Source organism: Equus caballus, chromosome 21 (genome assembly GCF_041296265.1).
Source record: "Equus caballus isolate H_3958 breed thoroughbred chromosome 21, TB-T2T, whole genome shotgun sequence".
NCBI lineage: Eukaryota > Metazoa > Chordata > Mammalia > Perissodactyla > Equidae > Equus > Equus caballus.
Genome location: NC_091704.1, coordinates 20,852,035 through 20,861,867, shown reverse-complemented (window position 1 = coordinate 20,861,867; position 9,833 = coordinate 20,852,035). Strand labels below are relative to the sequence as shown.

General features: G+C 38.0%; 1 long non-coding RNA gene across 1 annotated transcript in view; it reads left to right on the top strand.

Moving 5' to 3' along the window:
- The first annotated feature begins 4,445 nt into the window (after window positions 1-4,445).
- Window positions 4,446-9,833, top strand: part of LOC111769709 (uncharacterized) — a 67,614-nt gene continuing 62,226 nt past the window's right edge. Inside the window, exon 1 of the long non-coding RNA XR_002802509.2 lies at window positions 4,446-4,691. This is a non-coding gene — a long non-coding RNA (uncharacterized lncRNA). The remainder of the gene's footprint in view (window positions 4,692-9,833) is intronic.

Below are 9,833 nucleotides of genomic sequence, written 5' to 3'. Positions count from 1 at the left end.
TACACTATGCCTTCTCCTTTGGCGACCTCAGCCACACTCACAGCTTTGATCACGGACATTGTCATGATGCCAATGCTGCATCTCCAATTGGGACTTCTCTCTTGGAATCCTTGGTTGCTACAAATTATTCACTTTTGGATGATTCATAGACACCTCACAATCAAACATTTCTAAAACCAAACTCATCACCCTGCAAATCCTTCTCATATTCATTATTTGCGATTGATGCCACTGTTCAACTGCTCATTAAACTTGGATGTTTCCAGAAAGCCTTTCCTGAGTTTTCTGGAACATATCAGGCTCCCATAGCAGACAAGCATACATGTTCAGATCCTGCTATTTCTCTGCTCACTACAAACTGTGGGCACCCTAAATAGGAATTGTTTCTCTCTTATTTATTGTTATCTCTATGCCACCCCTACCCTGCTCTCACCTATTAGAGTTTTCACAAATAGCATTTTCTACTTTGTAAATAGATTCAGGAGAGCAGTTTAAATCTTATCCTGTTAAAGCACAATCTGAAGGCAATAGCTTGTAACTGCTACTGTGCATAAACATACACAGGAAGCCCCAGAAGGTGAAAGGGCCACATCCGTGTAGCTTTTGCCACCAATGCGCTATTAGAATGCCACTGTGAACTATGCCCTCTTGATGTAGCTATTTGCAGTAGCAGGTAAAGAAATTGAAGTTTGGGGATACTAAAAGTGTGTAAATTCAATTTTTTAATTATGCACCGTATGTAGAAAGATAAACTGTAACCCTATGTACAGAGAGATATAATGTCTCTCTGAACCACAAGTTTTCATTATTTTGGAAATTATTCTCTATGAAAGCTTAGGCATAACTTTCCACGCTATTACTGTACAACCTCTAGCAGTATCACAATTTATTCTATCATTAAATTCTGTTCAATTTCTCACTTCCTAAATGCATTTTGGCTTGTGTCAGATGATACCTGCATTTCCCCAGCACTTCACTATTTACAGGGCCGACCTCTCATGGGAGGATGTGACCCAGGCCGACTGAAATCATATTTCTAGGGTCCACAATGGGGAACCCCCACCACATTTAACTTTGGACTTATGAACTTCCCATCTAGGACCCCAGGGCACCTGATTTGCATCAACTATATACAATCTCAAGCTCTTTAAAAGTCCAGAATTACATAATATAAGGGAAAGGAAATTGAGCAATATGCTAATTTTTCATTGTGCCTTGTACCTATAGTTCCTAGTTTGCTCAAGCTTTCTTTTTCTTTTTCTTCTTTACTTGGAATTGTATTTCCTGTTTATATGAACTGGGGTGATCTAGAGGCCTCCACAGGCAATAAATCTTGCAGGGCCAAGGCAGACGGAGATAGGAAGCCATTCTTTCCCCTGTGCAACAGACAAGGCAGCTCTGGAGCCTGCAAGATGGTTTTTACGTATTTTTCAATCCTCAGTGTGGGTCGTGCACAAGGAAGAACCAAGAACAGCAGACCATTTCTCTCTTCCAACTCTCACTGAGAAAAAGCTCTAGGAAACAGATGGAGGATTGTGGACAGGAGTAGACTCATACGTGGTCTGATGACTACAGTTTAACTATGAACGGAATCAGGGAGAAAGTGATTTCTGAAATGTCTCTGTGTTCCCTTGTTTGAATTCTCCAGGATAAACACAGGAGAATGTTATTGTTTGATCTACAAAATCAGCTGCAATTGGAGAAGTGATTTTCTCTGCCTTTTGGATTATTTGCTTAATTTATTAAAGTGGTCCAAATAACAGAATATTATTGTATTGGGCTTCCCAGTCAAAACTCCCATTTTATAGATGAAGAAACTGAAACCAAGAGAGATGATAGATTTTCTTTTCTTAACATACAGGTTTCCCTCCTTTCCCACTCACCTCTAATTCTTTTTAACATGTATTTGCATCCCTTGTCTGCCCCCACCCTTGACAAAACACACTTCCGGGTTACCAGTCCTGGTTTTGTTTGGGGTTCATTGGCAATAGTCAGCTGAATGGAAAGCTGGGGTTCCTGAAGCGACATCAAATGGTGATTAAGCAATTAAAATTCAAATCACTTCCTGTGCTCTCATTTCAGAAGAGAGTGAACAGAGCAGGCAGGTGGTCCTCAAGCTCTCCCAAGCATAGAAGGAGAAATTTACAAGAAATCACATCTCAAATCCTTGAGCCCATCCATCATACTCAATGAAGGCTGTTCAAAGTCCAGTTTCTGGGGAAAAACCAGGAACTTCCAAGGAGAATTTGATTGTTTTTAACAAGTAAAGAGGTGAGAGGAGATACCAAGATGTAGAGAAGAAAAAGCAAGTGTGTACAGAGAAGGGTTAAAAGAGAGGCAACTTCCTCAAGTGACCAAACAGCCCAGGTCTGGGCAATAAATCTCTTGACAGTTTTTCAAAGTCTGAGAAATCTATGTTTATGAGTCAGCTAAAACACCTGCTTGAATTTCACTTTGGGGTTACTTATGTTCTGTAGAATGTAGCTTGAGTTTTAAAAGGTGGTGAGTGATTAATGAAGCTGACCCTGATTCCTATTGAATTTTTCAAATTAAATGAATTATATTTTTCACAGATAATGTGTGTATGGGTAAAGCATCGTCTATCAGCGTATTTGAAGAGGAACAGACAATGGGATGAACTCCCAACCTTTCCATTAAGTTTTTATTTTAAACTAAAGATTCACAAGAAGTTGCAAAAAATAATACAGAGAGGTCCCATGTACTCTTCATTCAGCTACCCTGCCCCATGGTACCGTCTCACATAACTCTAGTTCATTATCAAAACCAGGAAACTGACATTGGCATAATACAATTAACTAGACAACAAATCTTATTGAGATTTTACTAGTTTTTGCAAGTACTCATTTTGTATGTGTGTAGTTCTAAGAAATTTTATCCTATGTATAGAGTCATGTAACCACCAGCACAACCAAGATCCAGGACCGTTCCATCGTTACCAGGAATCCCTTCATACTACTCCTCTGTGGTTACCTTCCATTAACTTTCTCTATGAATGAATGTGCCATGGAGCCTTTTTTCCTTATTGTTCTTCATGAGATGGAAAACATTTTTCCTTCTAGGAAAATGACAAGAATTCTTTTGTCTTTAAAGAATACTGTAAAAAATTGAGATGAAACTTTTTATAAAATTAGATGGCATAGGTGATACATATCATATGATATATGATATAGTATAGTTCAAATTCCTAATATTATTCTTGAACAATGTCAAAGAAACTCTTTGCCAGGTATGAAGCCCACTGTCTACAGGCTTGACTGACAGGTTAGTAATGGAATAAATGATGCTGTGTCAAATGTAGTGAAAGCTGCTCTGTCTGGCCCTATTGAATGAGGATTTCAACCAAACTATGCAATCTTTTTCTTGTTTGTAGAGTTGAAACTAATGTTCTAACATTCCATCCTCTTATCATACATCTTGGATAGACTGAAGAGTGTCTTAAAGATGAATTCTTCTTTCAGGACAGAAGGAAAAGACATTTTTGGAAGTTCTTTACCTAAAGCTTCTTTACCTAAATATCAGATGGTCTTTAGAGCAGAGATTTAATAAAAGCCTTTGCATCAAATTGGCATAGGAAATGCTTCTATAAACTCCCAAGAAGTAAAAGAGCAAATCACTCTACACTGATGATTAACTTCTAGTTTGTGGATTTGGGTTCATCTGAGACCATGCATCCTCATCCTGTTTCTGGCCGTCAGCGCTTGGGGAAAGCCGTTACGGGGACAGACTAGGAGAACACCCAGGCCTTGCTCTCTTAAGATCAGGGTTGGATAGACGTGACTCTGCTTACCACTGTGGATGCCTCTCTATACTGCTGCACGGCACGGCAAAGAATAGCTCGCCACGGCTCTGCTCAACACGTTCTGAGAAAAGGTGTTGTGGAAGGCAGAGTTGGCCCCACTAAGGATGTCTTCCTCAGAGCTACTGAATCTCTTCTTAGAAGCCCCTGAAACCAGGAGGTCACCAATTGCTGATCTTGGAGCAGTGACTCTCAAACCTTATCATGGATAATTATGGCTGAGGAGCTTATTAAAAATGTCTCAAACTAAATATTTCTGTTTAGTAAGGCCTAGGATGGTATCTACTCTGTTCTGACTGAGCCCCCTAAGTGTTTCTGATGCAAATATTCTTGCCCATAGGCCACATTTGTAGAAATGTGCCCCAAGATTGGATAGCCTGCTATCCTCATTTTGATGGTAATGGAAACTGAACCAAGGGCAGTGATTAAATGCTATTTAAAAACCTCAGTGCCTGAAATTTGTCTCCTGACTTCCAAATTAACACTTGGTATTGAAATGACAACCAAGAGCCTCACTTTTTTAAAGAGAAAGAAAAATGCATGATTATGAGCATAGGAAAATTTTCTCTTAAACCAAAAAAAAAAAAAAAAAACCAAAAGAAATGAAAAAAAGTTTGGCCCATGTGGAAAGAATGCACAGCAACATGGCGCTGGGAACCACATGATTCTAAAAGGACAAGGTCTCAGAATACAAATGATAAGCTGTGTTTACACAGTTTCCCAGGAGCTCAAAGTGCTTGGTAGACTAGTTTTTCTGTATTGTGAATAATTCTTACACTGAACTCATTATTATTGACTCTATCTTGCTGCCATGGAGACTAAAACACAAAAAGAAGTGGCTGGTTTGTGGTAACGAAGACAACAGGACACACAGGTAAGTGGCTGAATAACTTCCCCAATCTCTCCTCAGATAGATGCCAGCCCATAATTAGATGAGCCCAATGCTTCCTCATGGCTCCACTTGGCATCACAGAACACCTTTTCAATATGATCTGAGAAAACACCTTGCCAACATAGGCTTGAGATTATTCAGACGTATCGTTTTAGGTATTAAGATATTGTTTTAAGACATTTTGTTTTAAGAGCACGTGTGAAACTATACACTCAAGCAGATTGGCTATCCCTTAGAATAACAGTGCTCAGGCATGGAAATAATGAAAGTCGAATGGGAAAGGAGAACCAGGTTAATTCACATATTTGCTTTGCTCCGCACTGCTAGTGTGTAAAGTACAGGATGTTGTGTAAAGTAACCACCTGTAGGACGACAGAAAAATAATCTTGGAACAGTTGGTGTCAGTATAAAAACTGTTTCCTGATTTTGTGGATTAGTTTTCAGGTTTAAATTGAGCCCTAGAGTATAAACCTTATTTTCTTCTTTTAGTTTTTAGTATCCGGGGACAAAAGAGTTTACTGTATAGGGCTAAAACAATCAGTATGGTAGAGTACCTGAAAATAACTTTTTAAATAAGTTGCATGTTTTACCATGTGTGTAATAAATTGCTTGGATTTGTTTACTATTCTATAACTAATCTTATAAGAAATTCCCACTACCATGCATTTATTTATTCAGCCTCTGTTTATTGAGTACCTATCATATGCCAACGCAGTGCTTGGAGTCTAGAGAAACAATGGTGATATTGCTCAAAATGGATAACCTCTTTCCATTTATTAACTAAAAGTATTATATGTTAGCTTTGTTTGTATGCAATTAATTATTGCTTTACCTTATAACTATTAGGCAAATAGTCTAGTTAGAAGGATTGGCTTAACTGCTCTGAAGAATTAAAGCCAAAGTAATTGTTTGGTGAACTAAAAATGTGAACAACATTTGTCCAAATTCTTTTGGTCTAAGGAGTAGACGTTTCTATTTTTACAAAATATCTTTCTTTAGCTATGTGTTTTAATAATCCTGATCTTTAATATTAGACTCAATTATCTTGCTAAGTGCAGCTTCTTTGCATAATTTTATTGCTATTTTATAAGCCATAAGATTTTTATTTTGCTAGAGAAAAGGATAAAAATGAGGATGACTGATGACTCCTGTTTATTTTAAAAAGAATTAAATGTCATATTTGCTTCTGTCTTCAGCTTTAATTTTTCATAGTAGTGTCATGGGGGAAATTTGTGCAGCAATAATTCCATATTATATTATAAAAATTATTTTTCTTTAAGCGTACATAGAATATTTGCTTCGTCAGAACAACTTTCTGTACTTCATTCAACTAAGTTTAGATAATAATTCAATTAAGAAATGGAGAAACTCAGGCATAGAGAAGTATTAAATGATGTTCTCAAGCTAGTACATTCAATTTGCGACTCAGATGTGACCAGAACAGGTGATGATTTTTTCACCAAGTCACATAACCATTTGATACGTGAAATACAGAATATTCACAGTGCTGAAATGTTCTCTCAATTATATACTAATTCACAAGATGTGTAAGGTCTTTGCAAGTCATACTACAAGAAGACGCTACTTCCAATAGACCATAAATATTTGTGTGCATTTGTAAGTAGTCGTAAAATATTACTTGCTGTGATTACATTGGAAAGAATGGAGAACATTCTTTTAGCACTATCCTGAATGTCTATTTGCAGATTTATTGCCTAGAACATATTTACCTTTTCATTGCTAAGCCTATTGATGTCATTAAAATAGCAGATCTAAGGATATCTAGGTGATATCATTGGATGTCACCCTTGGGTTAGTCAGCAAGTTTAATTGGGTAAAGGTTATGTTTGACACATGTGACATTCACTGCCTTTTTCTGATAGCAGCTGTCAAGTATTCAGGGAGAAATGCTGGCCGATCACCCCACATACATGGATTAATAATGATATGGGTAACTATTTACATTATTGTTTTCAAAGGACTTTAACAGATATCTCATAAACTGGGTGGATATGTAAGGCTAATTAGGGAGGAAATGGACACCAGGAACCCATACAGAGCTTAACTACTTGACTTGAGCAGATTCAAGTGGCTTTTTGATGTCAGCCTTGACAGTTTTCCCTATTGGAGGCAGCTGGAAGACTAGGAAATTTCCTTCATAAGCCTGTCTTCTCTTTTTTGAGCTTATCTCAGTCCTTTCACTTTTTCAGGGTTCAGTTCAAGCCTAACCTTCTCTAAATAAACATCATTTTTTCTAGTGCATTCATCTCTCTCATTTCTGGTCTCCTAAAGTATTTATAGTCAGTATCTCATTATTTGTATACTTGAATGTATACTGCCATTATTATATAATGATTATAAAGTCACCATCTACATGGTAGGCTCCAGAGGGATGTCAAGGCACGTGTACACAGTCTGTAAAATTCCTTTCTTTGAAGGGAGCATATCCTTACATACTCATCTTCAGATCCTGTTTCCTTGCACCCACTGCCCTCATACACCACAGTTGCTCCAGTGTCTCTCAATGACCCTCCCATTACACATCCACACATAGAAATATTCATCTAGGATAAGTATGTGTCTGGTCATGACAGAGTAACTAGTAATGGATTTTCCCTTCCACAGTAAACAAGTAGGAACCTGCAAAAAACTGCAAGCAACTGATTTCAAACATCAGACAGAGGCAGACAGGACTGTGTCCCATGGGAGAAGAGAACCAACAAGGCGAGGCCTATGAGTGACCTAGTTTTCTGCCTGTATGTGTCCCATGGACCCCAGCACAGAGAGCAGGAACTCAAGTTGAGCATTGATGGTTTCACTGATTGAGGTGCCAGAGATCAGAGTTCGTGGAAATGGAGGCAGCTAGAAGTTGTGGGACAGAGTACCAAAACAGAGGTAGCTTATCAGACAAAGAGTTCTAGAACTCCACATGAGGGAGTGTCTCTTGAGTTTTTGAATGAAAATTAAGCTGTATATGTACAGGGTGAAACTCCAGGGGGACAAAGAATGACCAAGGAGCTGTAAACCAAACAATTCCAGGAGGTCATACTGGGCTGGGAGCATTCTGGTTTTAACCAGCCAGAATGGAGGACTCAGTGGACACAGGCATTCAGGAGAGATGCCTAGAATGTCAGACTTCAGACTTCAGACGTATCAGACCTGCCCTAACAAAGCCTAGAAACAAACATTAAAAGGATCAAGTTGATCCTTTCGATTTAACTGCCTGACAAATCAAAAAGCAGCATTCTTTAAAGGAAGACAGCATGATTTAAATACTCAACAACACAGCATTCATAATGCAGCATCCGATTTAAAATTACTAGAGATTAAAAGAAGCAAAACGTGTAACCAATAACCAAGAGAAAATTCAGGCATGATAAATAGACCCAGAAATGACACAGATGATGGAACTAGCAGACAAAGACTTTACAAGAGCCTTTAAAATATTAAATTTATTTAAATATTTAAATTAAATTATTTAAATTAAATATTATAAATTATACAATTATAAATTAAATATTTGTTTAAATAAATAAATAAATAAATAAATAAATAAATATTTGTTTAAATAAATAAATTAATTAATTAAAGTCTCTGAAATATTCCATAACTTAAAGTAAAACATAAACCTAATGAGGAGAGGACTGAAAGATACATAAAAAAGAGAATCATGTGGAACTTCTAGAGCTGAAAAAATAAATATATGAATTGAAAAATTCACAGGTTGGCCTTAGCATGTTAGACATTGAAGGAAAAAAGACTGGTGAACTCGAAGGCACAATAATAGGTACCATCCTGAATGAAACACCTGTATCAGAATATAGAAATAACTCTTATAATTCAATAATAAGAAGTTTAGCACACCAAGTAGAAATGAGCAAATATTTGAACAGTTATTTTACAAAGGATGATCTACAAATGGCCATTTAGACATGAAAAGATAAAATATAAATTAAAACCACATTGAGATACCATTGTATGTCATTAGAATGGCTAAAACAAACAAACTGACAGTGACAAGCTTGTCTGAGAATGTGGAGTAACTGAAATTCTCATTCACTGCTGCTGGTACTTTGGCAGAAGAAAAGTAAGGAAATCACTGCTTGGTTGTAGCTTAAAGCCCAGATGGTTGTTGGGCGATTGGTCATCCTTAGGTTTCAACGTCCCAACCTTGAGGTGTTTACAGGCTTAGGTTTTGGTTTGCTTATGAAGGCAGCCAGGGCATTAGAGACCCCTCAGTCTAATGGCCTCCTTGTTTAATTTAACAAGTCCAAGCACATACACGGTTAAGCAGGAGCTTCTTGATTGCGAGGAGTGGGCCAGACACAAGGTAGACCTGGCTGGACTCATCTGTAGTTGTGAGAGGAAAGCAGAATGCCAGGAAACTCACATGCCATCATCATCATCATGTCATAGTTGTAATGCTGTTATTGATTACCCAGTTTATGAATGAGATGCAGCTTCTCTTTCAAGGACTATCCAGTCTTATCAAGAAGGAAAATCATACGGAAAGAGGCATCATAACAGAAGCACAGAGTGTTACGTGAGTTCATGGGTATTTCTGACAGAGCTTCGTTATGCTCAATGTCACTGTTTTTCCCTATGTTTTAAATAAGAGGGCAAGGGAAACCTCTTAAATATCTGCTGTCTTAATGTAAGCACTTAACCTAATGTTAAGAGTACAGATAGTGCTCCAACGACTTGGATGATTCCATGATCAGTTTGTTAGTTAGTATTAGGCTTGGCAGCATCCCCTGAACAGAGAACTCCAATAACTGTGGCATTAAAAAGACGCAGGTTTCCTGTTCTCCCTCCTGTAAGAGGTAGGAAGTGCAAGGCGGGCAAATCAGGGCCCCCGCAGTTCTCAGGGAGCCAGGTTCCTCTTCTTTCTGCTTCATCAACCTTGGCACCTCTCATTCATTTTCAGAATGGTCCAAAATGACTACTAGCGTGCTGCTGGCCTCCCATTTGTATCCAGTGAGAAAGAAGTGATTTATAGTGGTGGAGAGGGCTGAAAATGAGCCCCTTCCTGGGGCATCAGCTCCCTTTAAAGAGATTCCCCAGAAGCCCCACCCAATTACCTCCACTTAAGTCTCACTAGTCACTACTAACTGTAGAAAGACT